This window comes from Podarcis gaigeae (genome assembly GCF_964106915.1).
Source record: "Podarcis gaigeae genome assembly, chromosome: 13".
NCBI classification, from domain to species: domain Eukaryota; kingdom Metazoa; phylum Chordata; class Lepidosauria; order Squamata; family Lacertidae; genus Podarcis; species Podarcis gaigeae.
The window spans coordinates 35,230,742-35,255,131 of NC_139689.1; the positions used below are offsets into that span (position 1 = coordinate 35,230,742).

At 46.1% G+C, this 24,390-nt stretch overlaps 1 long non-coding RNA gene across 1 annotated transcript in view; it reads right to left on the minus strand.

Moving 5' to 3' along the window:
- LOC310830330 overlaps window positions 1–24,390 on the minus strand; it is a 371,459-nt gene that overhangs the window by 110,230 nt on the left and 236,839 nt on the right. Inside the window, exon 2 of the long non-coding RNA XR_014557591.1 lies at window positions 9,964–10,067. This is a non-coding gene — a long non-coding RNA (uncharacterized lncRNA). The remainder of the gene's footprint in view (window positions 1–9,963; window positions 10,068–24,390) is intronic.

Below are 24,390 nucleotides of genomic sequence, written 5' to 3' on the forward strand. Positions count from 1 at the left end.
ACCTGGATGGAAGAAAAGGAAAGGGAGGCGAGAGGTGTGTGTATGTGCCAGAGCTTGTTCTCATAAAAGAGAAGCTATGAATCACGGGGGACTCCAGATTGGCTTCTTTTGGAAGTTGAAGGTTGGAACGGACCAGCCCTTGGGACTGGCTAAAGCCATGTGGAGCTGAGCTCATCCATATAAAGGACACTTGGAGGGGGAGGACGGCGGAAGAGAAGCCTGCAGGACGGAAATGGGGTGGGTGATGGTAACAGAGCATCATGAGAGATTTGAGCACAAAGGGGCCAAACACCAACTCATAAGGATAAAGGTAAAGGAACCCCTGACCATTAGGTCCAGTTGTGGCCAATTCTGGGGTTGCGGCGCTCATCTCGCTTTATTGGCCGCGGGAGCCGGCATACAGCTTCCGGGTCATGTGGCCACCATGACTAAGCCATTTCTGGCGAACCAGAGCAGCGCACGGAAACGCCGTTTACCTTCCCGCCAGAGCGGTACCTATTTATCTACTTGCTCTTTGACGTGCTTTCGAACTGCTAGGTTGGCAGGAGCAGGGACTGAGCAACGGGAGCTCACCCCATTGTGGGGATTCAAACCGCCGACCTTCTGATCAGCAAGTCCTAGGCTCTGTGGTTTAACCCACAGCGCCACCCGCGTCCTGGAAAAGATTGTACCGTAACCCCTTATGTACCCAACTGATCACTGTGCTCCAACATCTCATCAGGGCGTCTGTTTCATATGATGTAGGAATGGGACCTTTCGTGTGTGGCATCTGTACTTTGGACCGCCGCCTCCCTTTGAATATTAACCAGGCTCCGTCTCCATTGTCTTTTTGGCAACTATCAAAACAGCTATCGAAAACCTTCCTTTTTCCAGCAACCCATTTAAGTGGAGACCTTTATCCTAGTCTCTGTTCATCTTCGATCTGGACTTGATTTTTTAAATATGAAAAAAAAGTTTGTTTTCAAAATTGCTTTAATTGTATTTTCACATATGAAATGGTGTGATTCTTTTTATTGCTGATGTTTATTTTGCTGTGAAATCACTTCGAGATCTTTTAAGGGAAATGATCCGTAAGTAGAGCTTAATAAATAAATTCACACGCACACACATATTCAGAGGGGGACAGGAAAAATCAGGGCTGGGCCTCAGCAGCTTCAGCCTCTCCTTGTCTTTGCCCGTTCTCCAGCAAAATCGGGACACTTGGAGGGTATGCTTCTTCTTCTTTGCAGATCATTCGTAGCCGAGTAAGATTGTCTTCCATAAACACACTCTTAACAGGGTGTGCGTAAGTGGCTGTGGAGGCCGATTCTGGATCCATATGTCCTTCCAGAGTGGGGACATAGGTTTCCAGGCGGGAGTTGATCATGGTGAGGGTTTGCCAAGCATGCCTTCCTCTTAGTACGTTTCTCCCTTTCATCTGGAGTTTGAGTGTCTTCAAAACGCACGACACCTTTGGTAAAGGCTGTTCTCCAATTGGAGCACTCGCAGGCCAGTGTTTCCTAGTTGTTGGTGATTATACTACATTTTTTAGATTTGCCTTGAGAGAGTCTTTAAACCTCTTTTGTTGAGCACTAGCATTACGCTTTCTATTTTTAAGTTCGGAATAGAGTAGTTGCTTTGGAAGATGGTAATCAGTCATCCACACAACATGATCAGTCAAACAAAGTTGATGTTGAAGAATCATCGCTTCGACACTGGTGATTTTTGCTTCTTCCAGTACACTGGCATTAGTTCACTTGTCTTCTCAAGTGATGTGTAAAATTTTTCGGCGACACCGTTGATGGAATCTTTTGAGGAGTTGGAGATGGCGTTTATAAGTGGTCCACGTTTCAAAAGCATACAGTAAGTTTGGTAGTACAATAGCTTTGTAAACAAGCATGTTGGTTTCCCTGCGAATGTCCCAGTCCTCAAACACTCTGCAACAGATCACCAGGGGCCAGAGCGGGAGGAAATCTCTGCCATATCCTAAACCACTTCTGGTAGCGTGGCTTGTGTGTTAGGAATGCTTTATATGCCTGAGGGCAGGGACAGTTTCACTGATTTTTTTGCAAGTGGCTCTGGGGTTCCTGTCTTCAAGTATATGTAGGTAAAGTAACCTGCATTGCCATTTAAAGAGCCCTTCTCCCTTGGCTCTGTAAGACCTTTAAGTACATGGTCTGAAATTGCCTAGCTGCACCCTTGGGTGAGGAAATTTGCAACAACAGGGGGGAGGAAGGGGCAGAAGGGTGCCATCTCTGCTTGCTCCTGAATTTCTCCTACAGCACTTGCTCTCACTGTTTGGCTTCGTTCATAGGAAAACACACCTAATCAGTGCATTTATTATCCATTTGTTCACCTCTCTATTGAGAACCAGGATGGTGTAGTGGTTAGAGTGTTGGACTAAGACCTGGGAGACGGGGGTTCTAGTCCCCACTTGGCCACAAAACCCGCTGTCTGGTTTTGGGCCAGTCATGACCTCTCAGCCAAAGCTACTTCACAGGGTTGTTCTGAGGATAAAATGATGAGAGGGGGAACCTTGTGCTCCTTGAAGGAAATCTGGGATATAGTAATGATAAGAAAACACATGGCCATGAATCAGGCTACTGCACCCATTGATGAGGATGAACCTGCAGATTTAGAATATGGAACACTGATGGGCGCATCCCAAAGACTTGTCAATGGAGCAGCCAACTCATTGAGAACCCAGCAAGTTGTTGACATCTCCAGCTCTCAGCTGAAACATCCCTCTGCATATTGGCACATTGACCACAGCGGGAGTCGTCATGTGCTCTCCCAGTCACCGCCCGGTCACCATCTGTTGACACGTTCCAGAGAGTGAGAGAGTTATGATTTCTAGGCTGGCTGGGGAGGAGGCCCAGGGAAATCAAAAAATGGCCTCATTGTCTGAGGAATATCTCAAGAGTGAGTTCAGCTAAGACTGACGCCTGACTCCTTCTCCTTCTTCACGATTGTGAGGCTGGGGGACACTGTGTTTGTGTGTGTTGGACGGGAGACCCATGAGGCACGCATTTCTACAAAATTAGGTAGCACTGAGGGCATTGTTGAAGGCAGAATGTTTTGGTTTAATTCTGAGTCGGCCTTTCTCCTTCTGTGCCCTGCAAAGAGTCCAACATGCTTCCATGGAAACACGGTGTTTTTGAGTTGGTGGGAACCCTGGAGCTGAGGAGGGCAGGGCGGGTAATATGGCACCCTGAACAAGGAGAGCATTTGACACTTCCCCGCTAAGTGTTTTTTATTATTTACAATAATTCATTTTGGTGCAGTTGCTTTTTAAGTTGATCTTCCCTGAAGGCACCTGTATAAATAATAAAGTAAAGGTAAAGGGACCCCTGACCATTAGGTCCAGTCGTGGCCGACTCTGGGTTTGTGGTGCTCATCTTGCTTTATTGGCCGAGGGAGCCGGCGTACAGCTTCCGGGTCATGTGGCCAGCATGAATAAGCCGCTTCTGGTGAACCAGAGCAGCACACAGAAACGCCATTTACCTTCCCACCAGAGTGGTACCTTTTTATCTACTTGCAATTTGACGTGCTTTCGAACTGCTGGGTTGGCAGGAGCAGGGACTGAGCAACGGGAGCTCACCCCGTCACGGGGATTCAAACCGCCAACCTTCTGACCGGCAACTCCTAGGCTCTGTGGTTTAACCCACAGCGCCACCTGCATCCCTGTATAAATAACAACAACAACAACAACAGCTCAGCACCCTGTGTGTGTGTGTGTGGGAGGGAACTGGACGCACCACCCTAAATCCTGGCTACAGAGTATTAGAAGCCTGGAAGCAGAGTTTCTATACCAGATTAAAGCTGAACAGGAATGACTGAGTGCTGCTAAACCACCCTCTTCTGCATCATCCTGTGGCTCCTGTCTAGAATGACCAGCTTATCAGTTTGTATTTCTTAGTGCAGAAAGTATTACTCTGATGTGTAGAGATCTTTCCTATTCTAATTAATAGAGTATACTGGAAGCTTCTGGAAGCTTCTCTGTGTGAAAGAAACAGGCAGAAGGCTCATGATATTTGGGTTATTCCTTCAGAGAAGCTGAGCACAGCAGGCTTAAACTGGTTCTGTTATCTTTTCTGTCAAGGTCATGCTGACTTTAAAAGTAAGGCCAGAAGGAGCCTGGGTTTCACTTTTCTCTTTCTATCTGTTTTTTTCTGGTGTGGTGTTCTGTGCATAGTGTGCTCAGTGTTAAGGTTTAGATTTATTATAAGTTATTGTAAGTTTTTTAGATTTATTAAAAGTTATCATGAAGGTGAGAAGAGAAGACTCCCTGGAAAAGACCCTGATGTTGAGAAGGAGAAGGGGATGACAGAGGACGAGATGGTTGGACAGTGTTTTTGAAGCTACCAGCATGAGTTTGACCAAACTACGGGAGGCAGTGGAAGACCTGGCGTGCTCTGGTCCATGGGGTCACAAAGGGTTGGACACGACTAAACGACTAAACAACAACAACAACATTGTAAGTTTAAGCTACCGTATTTTTTGCTCTATAAGACTCACTTTTCCCCTCCTAAAAAGTAAGAGGAAATGTGTGTGCGTCTTATGGAGTGAATGCAGGCTGCGCAGCTATCCCAGAAGCCAGAACAACAAGAGGGATTGCTGCTTTCACTGTGCAGCGATCCCTCTTGCTGTTCTGGCTTCTGAGATTCAGAATATTTTTTTCTTGTTTTCCTCCTCCAAAAACTAGGTGCGTCTTGTGGTCTCGTGCGTCTTATAGAGCGAAAAATACGGCAAGTCTTCCGCAACTGGATTTCTTTTGGACAGTGCCAATCCTGAATGTATTGGACTTGTGACCATTATGCTCATTTGCCTTCAGTAGCAGTAAAGCTCTGCTGGATGAAATACAATTGCCTCGGGTCTATTTTTTGTGAATCCTGCAACGTGTTTAAGGTTTTACTCTGCTAACTATACATTGGAATCTACTCTGGATCAATACTGAGTAGAATTCCATGACACAGCTGTCTCCAGATCTCAGTTCTATGCAGACTGCATGCATGGAACCTTTGACCCTCCAAATGTTGCTGAACCACAACTCCCATCAGTCCCAGCCAGCATGACCAATGGCCAGGGATGATGGGAGCTGTAGTTTAGCCACATCTGAGGGGCCAAAGAAACCTGTGGCTAATGATAGCCAAATTTTAAAGCCGCATAATTTCTGGGGCTAAGTACCAACCACGCAACGATGGTGATGTCTTTCAAAAAGCACATTACTGTAGTTGCATGTTGTTCTTGTATTTACATGGAAACCAATAGAAAACATTTGGATTTCAAAAAAAAAATTAAAAAAAAAGGACACACCATTGACTGAGTGTTGGGATACTTTTCTGGCTGGAAGTGTTTTATGATTTTCGGCGGGCTCCACAAGAAGCTGTGCTCATGACAAGTGCAATTTGTGGCACTTCCCTGCTTGGCTGGCGTTTTCTCCAGGGGAGACCACAGGCCACTTGGATCCTGGCTGAGAGTCTCAACTACAGACAGTAGCACCCCCGGCATGCTCAAATCTGGGCTGGCTGAGTGGCTTGATGTTGAGAGAGAGCGCAGATCTCCTGGGTACTTGCTAATTAGCTGCTCTTGAAGAATTGATGAGCTGCTAATTTCTGCTCATCTGGGGTGAAACCTGGAGATTTGTTTTCAGCGCTTTCTGCAAAGACCCGCAAGCGTGCTGTACCACCCGGTGAGTGTCGCTGCTTGCTGTGCTTGCAGATTTCACGTTACCCAGGACCCATTGCAAACAACCCATAGTGGGGGCTGTCAGTGCTGGATTTACGTATAAGCTAAACAAGCTATAGCTTAGGGCCCCCCTCTTTTGCGGGGCCCCAAAAAAATTAAAGGGAAGAAAAATTTGGATGTACATTTCCAAAATATAAGATAAAAAACAAATAAAATAAAGGCTACATACAGCAACAGTGTTTTGTGTTGTGTAGGCTCCTACGATGTAAGTCTGCTAGCCTGCTCCCTAAAATATCACTGGTTTGCTCATTTCTATATATAGGGTGCCTACATTCTGCATAGACTAGTTGCATGGAAACATGTGCAAATGGTTTTAGATACCTATAGGTCCATAAATTACCATATAGCATATATTCAACACACACACAAAAAAAATTTGTTGTTGACAAGGGACAGCTGGACATATAAAGGGCCCCATTACCTTCAGTAGCTTAGGGCCTCATCAAACCTAAATCCGGCCCTTAGGCTGATGTGTCAAAAAATATACTTTTTTTTCGTCCCAAAACAATCGGAGAGAAAAAACCTCACAGGACAACTTTATGAAGGTTTGTTCTCAGAGTTTAAAGGAAGCAATAACTCATCATAGCATGGTGCTAAGATCACATTCCTGCAGCAGTTGAAAAGACTGCTTCTGAGCTTATGCAAAGTGGCCTATTGTTGCGTCATCATCACAGACCACTCTTCCCAGGTGCAACATAGGGTGTCCTCAATCAGAAAGGAGGGCAGAATGCAACTTCCAGGTGGATTTGAACCTCTATGTAGAGTCTATGGGATACGTTTCCTTTAAGACATTAACTACTATCCATGCAAATTGCTGCTACTGCAGCAACACTTCAAGGATTCTTTATTTAAACATTAGATATACATTTGATCTATGTAGCGGTGCACAGGAAGGTTGCAAAAGATCCATTAAAGATCAGATCAGTTAAAATTAACTGGAAAACTAACTTCAAATGCCATAGAAATTAGTAGGCCTTCACCAAGGGCTGGAAGTTCAACAGGGACTGGGAGCATGCATCCCCTGTTCTTCAGCCAAAAGGACTCCCAGAGTAGCTTACAAACAATTAATTAAAACAAGAACTTCCCTGCGCACAGGCTTAAAATCTCAAACATATGATACAATAGAAAACAAGGAAGGAAGGAAGGAAGAGTGAAACATTAACATCATTCGGAAAGTCATCCTTTATCCCAAAAGACACTCTTGTTTCAAACCATGCCAGTTAAAATTCAACTCCATCTTTTGCATTAGGTAAAGTTAAAGGGACCCCTGACCATTAGACCCAGTCGCGGACGACTCTGGGGTTGCGGCGCTCATCTCGCTTTACTGGCCGAGGGAGCCAGCGTACAGCTTCCGGGTCATGTGGCCAGCATGACTAAGCCGCTTCTGGCGAACCAGAGCAGTGCATGGAAACGCTGTTTACCTTCCTGCCGGAGCGGTACCTATTCATCCACTTGCACATTGATGTGCTTTCGAACTGCTATGTTGGCAGGAGCAGGGACCCAGCAACGGGAGCTCACCCCGTCATGGGGATTTGAACTGCCGACCTTCTGACCTTCTGGTTTAACCCACAGTGCCACCCAGGTCCCTATCTTTTGCATTAAACCAAAATAAATACCATTGCCTGATGAATAACTATTGGAATCATCCTGTCAGCTATAAACAACATGGCACCCTCTTTTGCCATAACCAGGGTCCAGGGAGGAAGGTCCCGTCAGCAAAGTGCTATCTGGTGGGCCCCCAACGCAGGACAATCATGGCTTTGCTTGCTGCTGGGAACAGATGGTTGGGAAGCTGCCAATTAGAATTTCCCACAATGCCCCTGTGTGCTCAGTGGACAGTTGCTCCAGAGCACTATGGGAAATGTTCGGTGGAAACCTCCCAGACCCCGCCATCTGGCATGGAGTGGACAAGGCATCCATCAAGACAGGAGGGTCCAGGGCCTGACAGCTGCTGCCAGGCAACCATATGGACTCTGAAATGACACATACAGTGGTACCTCTGGTTCCGTACTTAATTCATTCCAGAGGTCCGTTCTTAACCTGAAACTGTTCTTAACCTGAAGCACCACTTTAGCTAATGGGGCCTCCTGCTGCTGCCGCTCCGCTGCCGCGCAATTTCTGTTCTCATCCTGAAGCAAAGTTCTTAACCCAAGGTACTATTTCTGGGTTAGCGGAGTCTGTAACTTGAAGCGTATGTAACCTGAAGCGTATGTAACCTGAGGTACCACAGTATATGTGACAAACTGTCTCTTAAGACTCTCACTGCTGCCCTCTTCCAAATCACCGTCTCAATCAACTTCCTTTTCTGCAGGGTTTTCTTTCTTTCTTTCTTTCTTTCTTTCTTTCTTTCTTTCTTTCTTTCTTTCTTTCTTTCTTTCTTTCTTTTTTAGCGTTCTTATGTCACATGTGTATACATTATCATATTACATTACAGGGCATATTATAATATAATTTCCAACATGTATACAAAGTTTATATAGCAAATTTATGTACCTAAAGAAAGAAAAAACAAAAAACAAAGAAAAAACAATGATATAAAGCCATTTCAAAATAACATTTGTACCAAGACTACAGACTTCCTGTCAATCTCGTTGTATATTCTTTTTTTACAAATGAATTGTATACTTCTTTACATTTTATCTAATACATTCCTATATCAATATGTACCCTTAATCTTGTTTCTCAACTCAATTTCTCTCCAACATCAATCGAATGCTAGCATAGATAGCAAACCTTTACTATATTTTTTAACATATATCTTATATCTATCCCATTTTCCCATAATTTTTTTGTTTTGAATTGCCTCTCAGGCTATTTGTCAACTGTGCCATTTCAGCAAATTCTTGTAGTTTATTATGCCAGTCCGTTATCGTTGGGGCTTCTTCTTCCTTCCACCCCTTTCACCTTCTGCAAGGTTTCAAACACACATCTGGCAGTGGTGGTACTGCCCTTGAGCTGAGGCCAGGTAGCCAGTTCTCTCCCCTTGCAAGCTGCCATGGTGTGGGATATTCAAAAGGCAGTCAAACCAACAATTCATGCCTTGCTAGATAGGCACATGATAGGAGCTGAAGCTCACAGAATTTTCCTGTTAAGTCTGCTAGAGAGAACTCTGTGATAGATACTCTCACTGTGCCCTGACAGGGAGGGAGGGCATAGCTAGATATTCACCTGCCTGCCTGGGCACACTCTTTTATTCCCTTTCCATGTCTGTCCACCTCCCTCCACTCTGCAAGCAATGTGAGAACATCTGCATGCCTGAGCTCCATGCTCAGACACCATTTTAAGCTAGACTTAAGTACTGTATTTTTCACTTTATAGGACGCACTTCCCCCCTCCAAAAATTAAGGGGAAATGTGTGTGCGTCCTATGGAGCGAATGCAGGCTCCTCGGCTTCAGCGATAACAACGTGAAGCCTCCGAAGTGCAGAGGGAGCACTCCCTCCGCGCTCTGGAGGTTTCACGATGCTATTACTGAACTGAAGCCTCCAGAGCACTGCAGGAACTTGCACTGCGCTCCGAAGGCTTCAGGGATAGCCACCCGAAGCCTCCGGAGCGCAGCGGGAGGTCCCGCTGTGCTCCGGAGGCTTCGGGTTCTTTTTGCTGAAGCCGGGAGAGCAAGACTCTCCTGGCTTCAGCAGAGAGGGAGAGCTGCGCAGCGCCCCTTCAGCCAAGTGGGAGGAGAAATGGAAGGGGCTCTGTTTCTCCTGCTGCTTCGCTGAAGGGGCGCTGAGCAGAGAGGGGGAGAATTTTTTTCCTTGTTCTCCCCCTCTGAAACAAGGTGCGTCCTATAGAGCGTAAAATACATTATGTCTTTGTGACTGAATTACCACCTGAAGCCTGCCTGGACAAAGCTGCTGTGTTCGTTACTCTTCCAACAAGTATTCTGTGTGAGTAAATGCTATTTTTACCTTTTACAAGACTGTTTGTGTGTTTGTTGCTTTACGGGGGAGAAAAGGGGAAAATGCCAGGAAAATCCTGTCTGCCTTAAAGCTTCCTGGATTCCTTAAACTAAAAAGCTAAAACTAGCCTATCTAAACTTCCCTTTTAAACTGCGAAGGGATGGCACTCTGTTAAACTCACAAACATAAGGAAGGATAATATCTGTTAGGATACAAACGTATCCTCTCCTAGCATCTAAAAGGTAAAGGACCCCTGGGTGGTTACGTCCAGTCAAAGTCGACTATGGGGTTGTGGCACTCATCTCACTTTCAGGCTGAGGGAGCTGGCGTTTGTCCACAGACAGCTTTCTGGGTCATGTGGCCAGCATGACTAAACTGCTTCTGGCGCAACGGAGCACTGTGATGGAAACTAGAGCGCACGGAAATGCCATTTACCTTCCCACTACAGCGGTACCTATTTATCTACTTGCACTGGCGTGCTTTCGAACTGCTAGGTTGGCAGGAGCTGGGACAGAGCAACGGGAGCTCACCCCGTCGTGGGGATTCAAACCGCCAACCTTCCAATCGACAAGCCCAAGAGGCTCAGTGGTTTAGACCACAGCGCCACCCACGTCCCCTACCATCTATTCACATCCCAACAACATGGAGTAATATACACTGGAGCCCTGCTTTCACATCCCGCAGTATGAGAGACCACCACATTGATGTGCGAGGTAAGTGTCTGGCTGCAGTTCTCTCCACTCTCACCTGACACCTATTTGCATGCCAAACAACCAACACATGTCAAACTAAGGGGCGAAGGGAGGCAAGCTGCCATGTTTCACAGGCATGCAAGCCAAGGTTCAAGAAACGAGGATGGGCACGTAGAGGCGAGTCTCAACAAGCGTAGCTACTCTGTGCTTTGCAAATTCTCATTTTGCCCTCGGTAGTTCCTCCCCCTGAATTTTGCGTGCTTGTCAGTTCCATTGCAACTGTGTTGTTTGAAACACTTCACAGCCTTTGACGCATCTGTCTGCAAGACAAAACTCTGCGTGGCAAAGTGTAAGGATGCTAGTTTTACAGAGGGAGGGAGCTGAAGAGAAGCAGCTGGGCAAGGGAAAGTCTGTGGGGCTGGCCAAGGTTTGAACCCAAAGCTGCGTGGCCGCAGGTCCAGGACTCCTTCTGGAAATGCTTTCCTCTGCACCGAGCTGTTCAGTAGATGGCACAGTGGCTGCCTAGGGAAGAAAGTGCTGAATCTTTTGCTGAATTAGGACTTTGGAGCGGCAGTGACGCCAACTTGACTCGCTATCAGCTTCCACAGACACACGCCTGGCCAAAGCATCCTCGGAGGTCAGATTGGCCTCTGCCTCCTCAATTCAGATTTGTCACGGGGAGTTTTGATTCTGTTTAATGAGGCTGAAGGATTGCTGAGGAAAGAAACACGTCAGTTGGACTTCATTTACAAATCAAGTGGCTGGACCTTTGGCTTCGTTAGCAAAACCAGACACATAACATGGACGCACGGACGCACACCGAACAAACAAACAAACAACCATTTCCACTTTTTTTTAAAAAAAATAGTTTCTCTTAAAGATATTCTTGCGCTTCAAAACAAACGAATAGGGAAAAGTGCATCTTTTGACTCCACTTTCAATTCATAGATTCTTTTTCACAGCTCATTTACATGTCGCGAGAGACACTTTTGACATAGACATATTGCGAATGGGGGAAAGGGAGAGAGGGAGGGAGAAAGACGGTGTGTGTGTTTCCAGATGGGGGGTGTTCTTTTATTCTGTTGTGTAGTGTTAGGGCAGGGTTTTTGTTTCAGAGTCACAATTATTTAGCAAACCATCAAACCGACAAATCCCACCCCCTCTTGGGTTATTTATATATTTAACTGCTTTCCTTTCTAAAAGATCATCAGTTCCCACACAACATATCCACTTACCTAAACTGGCTATAAATGGATGCAAAATGAGAAGTTTGTTTCTTGAGGGAGCACATTAAGAAGACAGGGAGGATTTGCGTGTGTGTGTGAGAGAGAGAGAGAGGGAGAGAGGGAAGCCACACAGTACAAAAACTGCAGACTTTCAAAGGAAAAAGGTTCCTCTGGATCAGTGATTATGCAGAGGGCCCTTTTGACATTTATTGGTCTTCTGTGAAACTCTGGTAAATTGTAGATGATCTCAAACGTGAATTGCGTGTGTGTGTGAGTGTGTGTGAATAATAGACCTAGAATTTTTGAGTTGAAATGGGACGCTGGAGGTTTATCCATTCTAGCTGCCTGCACAAGGGGGTTTATGAAGGAACTGGCTATACTTACTGGGACTAGGGATGGGTGAATCTGTTCGTTTCAGTTTTCTCATTTTCTTTAAATCTTATGTTTAAAGAAACAAAATGCAGGCGAGTTTGCGTTTTTCTTTTCCTTTCTTTTCTATATATAAAAATAGCCCTTATGAATATTTGTAATCATTTTACTGTGAATTCTTCAAAGAGACACATTTTGGCAGGGACCGTTGTCTAATATAGTTTGTTTATCTGCTTATTTGTTGAAGTTTTTGTAACCTACAATTTCATAGCAAACTAGGCAAACTAGGGCCCGGGCGTCGGATCCAGCCCAATCACCTTCTAAATATGGACAGTCTGGGAATCAGTGTGTTTTTACATGAGTAGAATGTGTGCTTTTATTTAAAATGCATCTCTGGGTTATTAGTGCAGCATAGGAATTCATTCATATATATATATTTCAAAATATAGTCCGGCCCACCACATGGTCTGAGGGACAGTGGACTGGTCCCCTGCTGAAAAAGTTTGCTGACGCCTGCAGTATATCAGGGGTCCGTTCCAAATCCAAAGCGTTTCAAAACCAAGGCACGCTTTCCCATAGAAAGTAATGCAAAATGGATTAATCCATTCCTGACTTTTAAAAACAACCCCTAAAACAGCAATTTAACATGAATTTTACTATCCAATGAGACCATTGGTCCATAAAATGAAAGCAATAAACAATGTACTGCAGTCACACAATCTATCAATCCGTAGCCGAACTGGGTTCCACACAGTCACAAAAATGAAACAAAAAGAGCCGCAAAAACAAAAACGCAAAATCAATAGCAAAAACAGACAGATCTCAGTGTAACACTCAAAGAGGAGGTGTGGTACTCAAATCAGAAGCGTTACACTCAAAATGGAAGCGTGGCACTCAAAACGGAGCACATTCGGCTTCTGAAAAAAGTTCTCAAACCGGAACCCTTACTTCTGGGTTTGTAGTGTTTGGGTTCCAAGTTGAGTACCAAGGCGTCTGAGAACCAGGGTACCACTATTTTGGATGCTAGCCCAAGGAGTTGCCATTTTTTCTCCTGGTCCACACCATGCTCCCTCAGCCAATAAAGCGAGAGGAGTGCTGCAACCCCAGAGTTGGTCACGACTGGACCTAATCATCAGGGGTCCCTTTACCTTTATCATGCGACTGCTAAGCTGAGTAGAACAGAGCCAGTAAAGAAAAAAATTAATGCAATTCTGCTGCAAGATGCCACTTCTCTTGTTACCATTGCCCGCTTGTTCTTGCCTAGGGCAGATGTTGTGTCTGCACAACATCCCACGCCTGCTTGCCTCGCCAGCATCGGCGCCGTTGCTCGTGGGCTGGTGCCGTTGTCCTCCTCTTGTCCCCTCTTAAACCTCTAGCACCGCAGCTCATAAGGCCAGGGTGTCGGGCTTTTCAGGAATCCAGAGGGGCATCTCTTGGTCCTTCCCCGACGGCTAACAATGGGATTTCCAATAGATGACGACTTGCAGAAACAAAGACGGGAGTCTGAATCGGGGCTCTGTGTGGGAATTGGGTGTATTTGAGAAGATCCATTCCGAGATTGGGGGCAGAGCCTCCACCGGGCGAAGTCACGGCCTCCGAGCCAAGAAGCGCTCCATTGTATTTCTCCGCTGGGAGTCTAGGCCAGCACCAACTCCATGCTTGGAAGGGAGCAGGCGGGCCGGGGGAACAAGAGAGACCCTTCTTCCTCATCCCTCTCCAGCCCGCCAGCCCAAAGACAATGGTGTCCAAAGTCTACCCCAGAGGGGGGAATGTTGCGGCATGAAATTTGCAAACTCTGGAGAATTTGAAGTGCTTGTCACCGAGTGACCCCAGAGATCTTGTCAGCTATAAAGGCAGCCATTGATCTCTTCCCATCTCGCTTCGGGAATCCTTGTTATTGCTAGAAGCTCAGCATTTCGTTTGGGCAGAGGCAGTCGTGGTGACAGTGGTCAGGATGTCTCAAACTGGCTGCGTTTTCAAGAAAGGGGGAGTCACAGGTGTTACATGATAGCTGCTTGGCTTTGTCATGCCTAGAGATGGGAAGGCCTGGGGGAAAACCTGGAAAAATGGAGGTGGGGATCCTGTCCCCCCCCCCCAATTTTTCCAGTTTCCTCCCCAGGCCTTCCCATCTCTAGTCCTGCCCCTTTGGTGATGTCATAGGAGTGTGCCGGTCAGTAATCACACACTTTGAAGATGGAGCTAGCTATTAGCAAACTCATGACCTCCACAGACTTGGTTGAGTGTCAGGCCTAATGAGCAGAGCAGCATTCCCAGCGGTCTTCCTCCATGAAAATCAGCTCTAGAGATTCAAAGTCCCCACCTCCTCACCAGGTTGTTTCCCAAGCAATCAGAGACTGTGTCTGTGTGATACCAACCTCTCCTCTGCCCTTTTCACACCTCTCCTGGTCCTGGGAGATCAGAGGGGAGGAGATCTGTTCACAGCAGGAGGGGGAGACACCCGTGACTCTTCACCAGCCTGACTCATCTCTACCTCTTGGCCTCCCTCATCTCACTTTCCTGCTTCAGCTTCTGCCTCCGATTCTGGACTTCTTTCTGCCACACTCTCCCGGGTCATTAAGTCCTGTTAGCTCTTCAGCTTCCGACACCTCCTCCTCCCAGTCCTGTCCCTCTTCTCCCTCGGGCCACCACCACCTCTCTGAGCCTTCATTTCTTGGGATTTTCCTTGGGGGTTTCCCAGCTGATGCCTTAAGGTAAAGGTAAAGGTACCCCTGCCCGTACGGGCCAGTCTTGACAGACTCTGGGGTTGTGCGCCCATCTCACTTAAGAGGCCAGGGGCCAGCGCTGTCCGGAGACACTTCCGGGTCACGTGGCCAGCGTGACATCGCTGCTCTGGCAAGCCAGAGCCACACACGGAAACACCGTTTACCTTCCCGCTGGTAAGCGGTCCCTATTTATCTACTTGCACCCGGAGGTGCTTTCGAACTGCTAGGTTGGCAGGCGCTGGGACCGAGCAGCGGGAGCGCACCCCGCCGCAGGGATTCGAACCGCCGACCTTTCGATCGGCAAGTCCTAGGCGCTGAGGCTTTAACCCACAGCGCCACCTGTTTTTCAACCTTTTTTGGGCAAAGGCACACTTGTTTCATGAAAAAAATCACGAGGCACACCACCATTAGAAAATGTTAAAAAAATTAACTCTGTGCCTATATTGACTATATATAAAGTAATTCTCTTGAATAGGACTCAAATAAACACAAAGAAAGTATTTTATAATTACTTTATTGTGAAATAGTAAGTAAACAGAAATATGAAAAATTATAAAATACTTTATTTTTAAATCTTTCGAATTTTTCAATTTTTCCCACGGTACACCAGGCAACATCTTGCAGCACACTAGTGTGCTGCGGAACAGTGGTTGAAAAACACTGCCTTACACCACTACTCTGCATTCAGTGCGCCCATGATACCAAACTACACTGACCTTGTAATCTGAGGCCCTTCTCTATGTCCCTGCTTCCTGAGAGGTTTGGAAGGTGACATGAGAATGGGCCTTTTTTGTGGTGGCTCCCCATCTGTGGAATGCTCTCCCCAGAGAGGCACACCTGGCACTATCATTGCATGTCTTTAGGCCCCAGGCAAAAACATTCCTCTTTACCTGGGCCTTTGGCCATTAAATAATGACCTGTTAAAGCTGTGGAGGGGAGGGGCTGTTATTATGATTATTTTATTATTATGCTGTCTGCTATTATGCTTTTATAATTGATGCTCCATAAAATGTGCTATTAATGTTGTAAGCCACCCCAGGATCTTTTGATAAGGGGTAGTATACAAATAAATTATTCAGCCTTCATTCAGCTTTGTTTGCAGGAAGGTCGGCTATTTATTGAGCATTCATTCATGACCTAAGGAAAAGTGGACATTTTAGGATCAAATCAGAAGCTGGGGCAGCTGTAAATTGTCACTGTTTTTTGTGTTGAATATATGGTAATTTATGGACCTAATAGATATCTAAAGCCATTTGCACATAACAACCCAGGTTGAACTGAAATACAATTAAGAACCAGTGATATTTTAGGAAGCAGGCTAGCAGGCGGGCCCATTACTTACATCATAGGAGCCTACGCAACACAAAACACTGTTGCTGTGTGTAGGTTTTATTTGGTTTTTATCTTATATTTTGGAAATGTACAGTGGAACCTTGGGTTACATACGCTTCAGGTTACAGACTCTGCTAACCTAGAAATATTACCTCGGGTTAAGAACTTTGCTTCAGGATGAGAACAGAAATCGTGCAGCGGCTGTGCAGCGGCAGCAGCAGGCCCCATTAGCCAAAGTGGTGCTTCAGGTTAATAACAGTTTCAGGTTAAGAACAGACCTCCAGAACGAATTAAGTTCTTAACCCGAGGTACCACTGTACATCCAGTTTTTTTCTTTTAATTTTTTGGGGGCCCCCAAGAGAGTGGGGCCCTAAGCTATAGCTTGCTTAGCTTATACGTAAATCCGGCCCTGCCTATAACTGCATGGCTTGGATTTGCCAGAGTGTGACTGAATTCCACCTGAAAATAGCAGCAGCCTGGAAGGGCCATGAGCTGGCATGGGAGCCATTCCAATCCGAAAGAGGGATGCATCTTCGATGAGGCCCTGAAAGGCGAAAGTCTTCCCAAGAGCGCACAGAGGCAGCATTCAGGCCCGGCTTCCCGACTTGCCCGGCTACCTCCCTGCTCTCCAGAATGGCTTCAGCAGCATCTTTTGTTTGACATTGCTTAAAATAGCTCCCTGGCGGTGGTGGCAGCGAGGAGATAGGAGGGGGTCTGAATCACCCGCATTCACAGGGCCTGCTGTGATTCAAGCTGTCGCTCGCAAAGCAATTACACCAAGCTGTTAACTTAAGAATGGGAGCGACACAGTTGTGGCAGGGAAGCTGATAGCGGACAGTCATGCCAGCCTGGCGGGAGAGGAGCTGGCATCTGAACTGATGTTTGTTGTTTAAAGTATTTGTCAGCCACCCTGAGCCATCAGGCGTGGGTGGAGTGTGTGTGTGGAGATGGAGCGGCAAGGGATGAAAATCCAGACACAATTTAGGGCCTCTTTGTATGCCTGTTTCACTTCAAGTGGTTTTTATAGTATGTTGCGATCACGTTCGCACCATACATTGAAAGCACTCTGACAGCAATCATGGCAACCGCCCCCCTGCCCCAACCCCCCCGGGAACTGTAGTTTGTTGCTGGCAATTTTCACTCTGTGAGGAGGGGTGTGTGTCTCCTGACCAAGGCCGGCCCAAGACATTTTGCTGTATGAGGCAACGGGCAAGATGGTGTCCCCTGTTTCATATATGGAAGTCAACCAGAGCAGCAGTTCACTGGTGCTAAGATGGCGTCCTCCATTCCACCCAAGGGAAGCAGGCTAATTCAGGGGGTGCAGAATGATCTGCATGGCATACCTAGCTCTGTCCTCCAATGGGAGGGAATGGTTCACCCCTGAATCGGCCACCTGAGGCAGTTGCCTAATGGTAAGACGGGTCTGACTCTGATAAATATTAGCACCTTTAACAAATTGCAGAGGTTGCAGGGAACCAGGCAGAGGGCCTTCTCGGTAGTGGCACCCATCGTGTGGAAGGCCCTCCCATTAGATGTCAAGGAAATAAACAACTCTCTGACTTTTAGAAGACATATGAAGGCAGCCCTGTTTAGGAAAGTTTTTAATGTTTAGTGTTTTATCGCATTTGTAATATTCTGTTGGAAGCCGCCCAGAGTGGCTGGCGAAACCCAGCCAGATGGGCGGGGTATAAATAATAAATAATAATAATAATAATATTATTAACAGTGGCATAAGAGTGCTTTAAATATATGGCATAGATGGGACTACATTGTCCCTGTAAATCGTTTTGAGACTTCTGGTATTGCTGCTGTTGTTGTTGTTATTTGGTTCTATATGTACTCTATCTAATCCTGGTACCCGATGAAGGGAGACTTATAATTATTTTACATTAGAAAATAAAATAAATGTTGCCCTCTTGAGTCTCCCTGACTTCTCCCACCAAATTGCTTTTAAACGCCATACAAAAACGATTGCCTTGAACTTCAAATCCACCACTTGAGGCGACTGCTTTGCCTTGAGGTAAAATAGCTTCTGAACTGTAGCAGCAGCAGCAGCAGCAGCAGCTAAAGCGAAGTGTCTTGCCAATGTATACATTTGCACTCACTTGAGATAGCTAGCGGCCTCACCCAACCTTTGGCATTGACATTAACCTGCAGGGAGTTTATAGTCTGTAATTCCTGTCATAATCCCCCTCCTGATCACCTTGCTTTCTGTTTGGATTGTGCACGAGTGTGTGTGTGTGTGTGTGTGTGTGTGTGTGTTTAGCGGTTGTTTTTAACCTGGAGTTAACAACCGTTTTTGCTATTTAACAGCTGGGGGCAGAGCAATTAATGAGCAAAGCCCCACTGGTTGTTAACCGCAGTAATGACTAATTTCCAGACCCTGCAGACATGGGGAAAGCCCCAGTTTACAACTGCAATAACAGACTGTGTGTTTTTAGAAAATTGATAGCTGCCATCGCTTTGGTTGGAGATAGCTTTCCTGATGCTGAGCAGAAACGCTTCCAGGCTGAATAGACTTGGGACGCACTCACACCGTTTAAAAGCACTGTGGCGCCCCTTCTGGGAGCTGTAGTTCCTTAGGGGAAAACTCTATTCCCCTCCCAGAGTTCCCAGAAAAGAGGGATTGATTGTTAAAACTATTTTCGGAATTGTAGCTCCAGGAGAGAAAAAGGGGTCTCCTAACAATAATTAGCACTCTTAACAAACTAAACTTCCCAGAATTATTTCAGGGGAGTTGTTTAAAATTGAACCACAGTGCTTTAAATGTGTGGCCTTCTTTCAAAAGCCAAGCCAAGCCATACTTTTGAAAAACTTGGTATCACTATGGTAGTTGTTTCATGTCAATGGTGTCACAGATGCCCCCCCCCCGGGCGGGTTACACGGACCCCCATTTGGGAACTACTGGGCTAGAGGAAGTCCCAGTGAACCCACTGAAACTTCTGAATGAACATTGAATAAGATTACTTTGAAATGACAGGCCAGGCAGGTATGAAACAGTATTTTTTTTTATTAAAAAAAAATACACACCCGGAGAGACAATTAAAACAAGAGCACTTTCCAGATTCATCATAACCAATTCAGACAGCAGAATGGGTGACTCCATTTTAGCATTTAAAATATAGCTTCCTTTCCCATCAGATCTAAAAGAAAAATTCATTTCGCTTAAATTGCCTGAGAGAATAAAATGTCTTTAATTGTTCCATCTGGGAACCATCTAGTTATGATGATGATGATTTGCAGAGGGTGTTCTTGGTAACTGCTTCGCACAAGTTAACTTTGGGACTCTGAGGGGAGACGTGATGTCAGGACTTCCTGCCTGAGAGGGACATTTGGTGGCCTGGAGTAAAACTGCATGGCAGAAAGCTTTAATTGTACTGCGCTGCATATTCAGTGGAACTGCGGTTAGTTTCCTTCTTCTTATTTAAAAAATCTTGTGCTATTACTCAACGTATTCCCTTTGGATGGAGCATGTTAGATACATATTACAACTCATAACTAAAGGTTGCAGCAGCAGAAGCTTTTTTTTGCCAGTTTCGGACGGTGCTTTCCCCTCTGATCCACAAGCTCCATTGAGGTGCTCTTTAAATAATAATAATAATAAAACCTACCTCCTGTCTTCCTGTCCCTTGAGCAAGAGAGAAATTGCTTTTTGGCAGCAAGTGCCAGCAATTAAAACTTTCATTGTCTGCTCAGCTCTACTTCCATTCAACAAGGAACAGATAAATATTAATGGGAAGAGCGCCTATGGCTGGCTCCTTCGGAACAAAGAACTCCAGGCACTAAAATAGGGACGGGGAACCTGTGGCTCTGCAGAGGTTGTGGGACTCCAACTCCCATCAGCCCCATCAAGCATGGACAATGGCCAGGAATGATGGGAGCTATAGGTAAAGGCAAAGGTACCCCTGACCATTAGGTCCAGTCGTGACCGACTCTGGGGTTGCGGCGCTCATCTCTCTTTATTGGCCGAGGGAGCCGGCATACAGCTTCCGGGTCATGTAGCCAGCATGACTAAGCCGCTTCTGGCGAACCAGAGCAGCGCATGGAAACACCGTTTACCTTCCCGCCGGAGCGGTACCTATTTATCTACTTGCACTTTGATGTGCTTTCGAACTGCTACGTGGGCAGGAGCTGGGACCGAACAATGGGACCTCACCCCGTCACGGGGATTCAAACTGATGACCTTCTGATCGGCAAGCTCTAGGCTCTGTGGCTTAGACCACAGCGCCACCCACGTCCCGATGGGAGCTATAGTCCTGCACTAAAATATGGACCAGGAAACCAGATCTTTGAAACTCTCACCATGGACTTTTCCGGGGCCCAGATGTTGATTGAATCATGATCTATGCCAACCTCGATGAAGTTCTGAATAGTTCTATACTTTCTGCAGAACGAGGTGATCAAACTAACGCTATGTACACACTAGTATACAGTGGTACCTCGGGTTACAGATGCTTCAGGTTACAGATGCTTCAGGTAACAGACTCCACTAACCCAGAAATAGTACCTCGGGGTAACAACTTTGCTTCAGGATGAGAACAGAAATTGCACAGCGGCGGTGCGGCGGCAGCAGGAGGCCCCATTAAGCTAAAGTGGACCTCAGGTTAAGAACAGTTTCAGGTTAAGAATGGACCTCCAGAACAAATTAAATTCTTAATCCGAGGTACCATTGTACCTTTGAAGCACACCTGAAGCATGTTTTCCCCTCATCAGCAGAATATTGCACAAAACTGGGATGATGACACTAACAGTTCAGATTATTGTCAAATGAACCTCTCCAACTCAAGGAATTACTTGTGATGCTCCTGCAGATGATCTCAGAGACTGAATATAAGGGGTCAGGTGGTCTCTAAAGTACCCTTGGGCCTAACTTGTTTGGGTTTTTTTTAAAGCAATACAAGGTATTGATAGTTGGCTGTTGATGAGCTTAGATATTAGAAGTCTGTTAAAATCAAACCATCAAGACATGTATGTGTACATTAGGTAATTGCATTTATATGCAGATTTCACATTGTGTATAAAAAACTGTAATTTTCTCTACCATTTCTCACTGAAATGGTTTGAATGGGAAGCAAGAATGAAAATTTGCCAATATCTACAGTATAGATATTAGTTTCTGCTCTAGGGTAATCCTTTACTTCAAGGACCACAGCATCCCTGAATTATAAAACTGAATCATAATTGCCTGCCACTGTCTCTGTACAGAAGAGGATCAGAAAGAGTGGGCTGTTCCTTTTTCTTCTTGTGTTTAATTACAACTTTTAAAAACTTTTTCTTAAAAGTGCACTATGGATTTATAAGAGAATGAAGTTTGAACAAGGCTAACTGTTGAGGGTTTCTGGGAATTGTAACTCTGTGAGGGAGAAACTACAGTGCCCAGAATTCTTTGAGAGAAATATGTTTTGGATGTGCTTTAAAGGTATAGTGTATACGCAGCCGGAGATACAGTACTAGGAATCTGGAGCAGTTGCTCTTTGTACTGCAGCTATGCGTGTGGGTTAATATTTTAAAATAGTTCCTCAAGTAAAAGCTGCTTGCGTGTGGTTAATAGAAGAACTTTGTTCTTGGTCTGCATGTTCACTAAGTGCAAGATGTTAGTGGTTTTAATTTTTTTTTTTTTTAGTGGGAATTTGAAGTGGAGGAGAGAGGCTAAAAGGCAAAGCATTTGTTGGGCTGCCCTTCCAGAAGCCTGAAAGTGTTTTGAGATGTGAGAGTTATTTCCCTCAACCCAACCCACCAAAGTTACGGGGTGGGAAAGGAATGGGCCACGGATGGATGTAAGGGTTGTCCTACTCGCATGTCGGACCCTGGCAGAGACACATGCCCGACTGGCAAGTTCTCTCCCTCCTGGTCTGTTGTTTGGGAGCTTCAAAAGCTTTCTCTAGCCTGAATATCAAAGCGACGGATACCAAGAAGTATCTGCACACTTAAAGGTAAAGGTAAAGGTACCCCTGCCCATACGGGCCAGTCTTGACAGACTCTGGGGTTGTGCGCCCATCTCACTTAAGAGGCCAGGGGCCAGCGCTGTCCGGAGACACTTCCGGGTCACGTGGCCAGCGTGACAAAGCTGCATCTGGCGAGCCAGAGCTGCACACGGAAACGCCGTTTACCTTCCCGCTGGTAAGCGGTCCCTATTTATCTACTTGCACCCGGAGGTGCTTTCAAACTGCTAGGTTGGCAGGCGTTGGGACCGAGCAGCGAGAGCGCACCCCGCCGCAGGGATTCGAACCGCCGACCTTTCGATCGGCAAGTCCTAGGTGCTGAGGCTTTAACCCACAGCGCCACCTGCGTCCCCCATCTGCACACTTACGATCCTGCAAAGTATTGGCAGTTTGTGTAACAGAACTCATTAGCACAGCATTTTGGCTAATCTACTTTATTTACATATAATACACTCGGAGCATTCTGACTTAGCTCCTTCCTTTTTCTTATCAGACAGCAAAGAGAGAAAGAACAAAGGACAATAGTCCTACATTGCAGAAAACAGTAACACAAAACATCCTGTCTCCGTCACTTCCCACACTGTGGAATGAAAACATACACCGGCATGTGATAGAAAACAATCCCATGACTGCAAACACGGAGCAAGAATCCTAACAGGAAGATGCATGTGCAATCTGTGGTCCCTGCTGAGCATGTTATGCCTGGATGATGGCGCAAGAGGGGAGGGCAAGGAGGAGGAAAACAGAGAGTAGGCTCTTGCTGTGGTGGGGCTGTGCCCCTCCTGCATGTGCTTGGGAGTTTCCCATGGCAATATGAGGAGGAGGGGAAGGATTCCTCACCCGCAGTGTGAAGTGGTACAGCCCAAAATTCTACCAGCTCACTTCACCACCTTGTGATTCCTCCCCTACAGCGTAAATTGGTGCAGTCCAGAATTCCACCAGCCCAATTCACTACTTGTGCGATCGTGCAATATGTGCAAGGTGGCTGGTTTGCTTCTTTAAGGTGCGAGCAGAGAACTGTACACCACTGCACATCACACCCGCAGCTCTGGGGTTGATTGTTTACGCATGCCCTCCCCCCCTCTCTCCGAAAAGATGACACGGATCTACATGTTTCCATATGCTGGCTTTAAATGTTCATATGCAATTTCAGAAATAAGGGCTGAATCTACACACATAAAAAAACAACGCTGTGAAAATGCTTTTAAAAAACATGTTTTAAAACATATATGGAATTTGCCATTAGCTCACCAGCGCCATCTTGTTTCACATTTGTATAATGCACTTAAAGCGTTATATTTGCAGGTGTATAGCTGAGTCCAAGGACTGCAATATAAAAAGAAATATAAACAATCCATCTGGCCATGGGGGGGAAGACGTGGCTCAGATGACCCATGTGCTTGCTGAGCCTGAGTCCAGGTTTAACAATTGATGGGTGAGCTCTCCCTTCATAGGGTTATATTGATTAAATATTATCTTACCTCACACTAGTGAGCTTGTAGCAGAGCACATTCCCTTATACATTGCAGAAAGCTAGTTGATGGATTCGTAAGAATCATTTGAGTTAAGCAACCCAGTCTGGCTTGTCATGGTAAATCCCCTTTAGTTCCCTCTTAAAAACAATAATGACACAACAGTCTTAATAGTAATGAATGTTACTTACATTGAGTTCACATTACAGTCCTGAAGGCAGGCTTTGGCTCAGGCATAGGCAAACTGGGCCCTCCAGATGTTTTGGGACTACAATTCCCATCATCCCTAGCTAACAGGACCAGTGGTCAGGGATGATGGGGATTGTAGTCCCAAAACATCTGGAGGGCCCAGTTTGCCTATGCCTGCGTTAGCTTGTAGTTACAGTGAAAAGTGTGGGTTCATCCTCTGTGAAGGATGAGCCCATGTGCTGCTGGCTGAGAGCCAGCAGACAGCAAAAGGCAAAATGGAGAGAAGGGATCAAGAGAGAGAGATGGCTGTGTGACTGGCCTTTTGTAGGCTCTGCCAGGGTCACGCCCATCTCCCTGGTCACACGCAGGGGAAGGATGCTCCAGACCAGGTGTGACAGGAAGTCCCCTTGGCTGAAGCAACATTACCCTGCATGTCCACTCTGGGCAAACAGGAATTGCTTCTTCAGTGATGTTACATCCCACATCTTCAACATTAAACCAGGCCTGGATTGTCCAGTTCTTGGAAGAGAAAACCCCTTCAAGCAGACAACTGCTCTCTTTCAATTGTCATCAATAAAACGGGCCACCCTGCCTAACTCACCTGGCATGGTAGCTCCGCTTCTGCCTTGTCTGTGTGCCACCCGACAGAAACCGTTCCAGCTCCCATTAACGCTCCCCTTTTACAGGCAGGTCCAGCATGGCCGGTGGTCCCCGCAGGTAGATGCACTTTAGCTTCCGAAGGAGGGAGGCCTGAGCCATGTGGTGGGAAAGGAAGAGAGCGCCAAGAAAAGGGCCTCCGCATCTGGACAGTGTCCTGCTT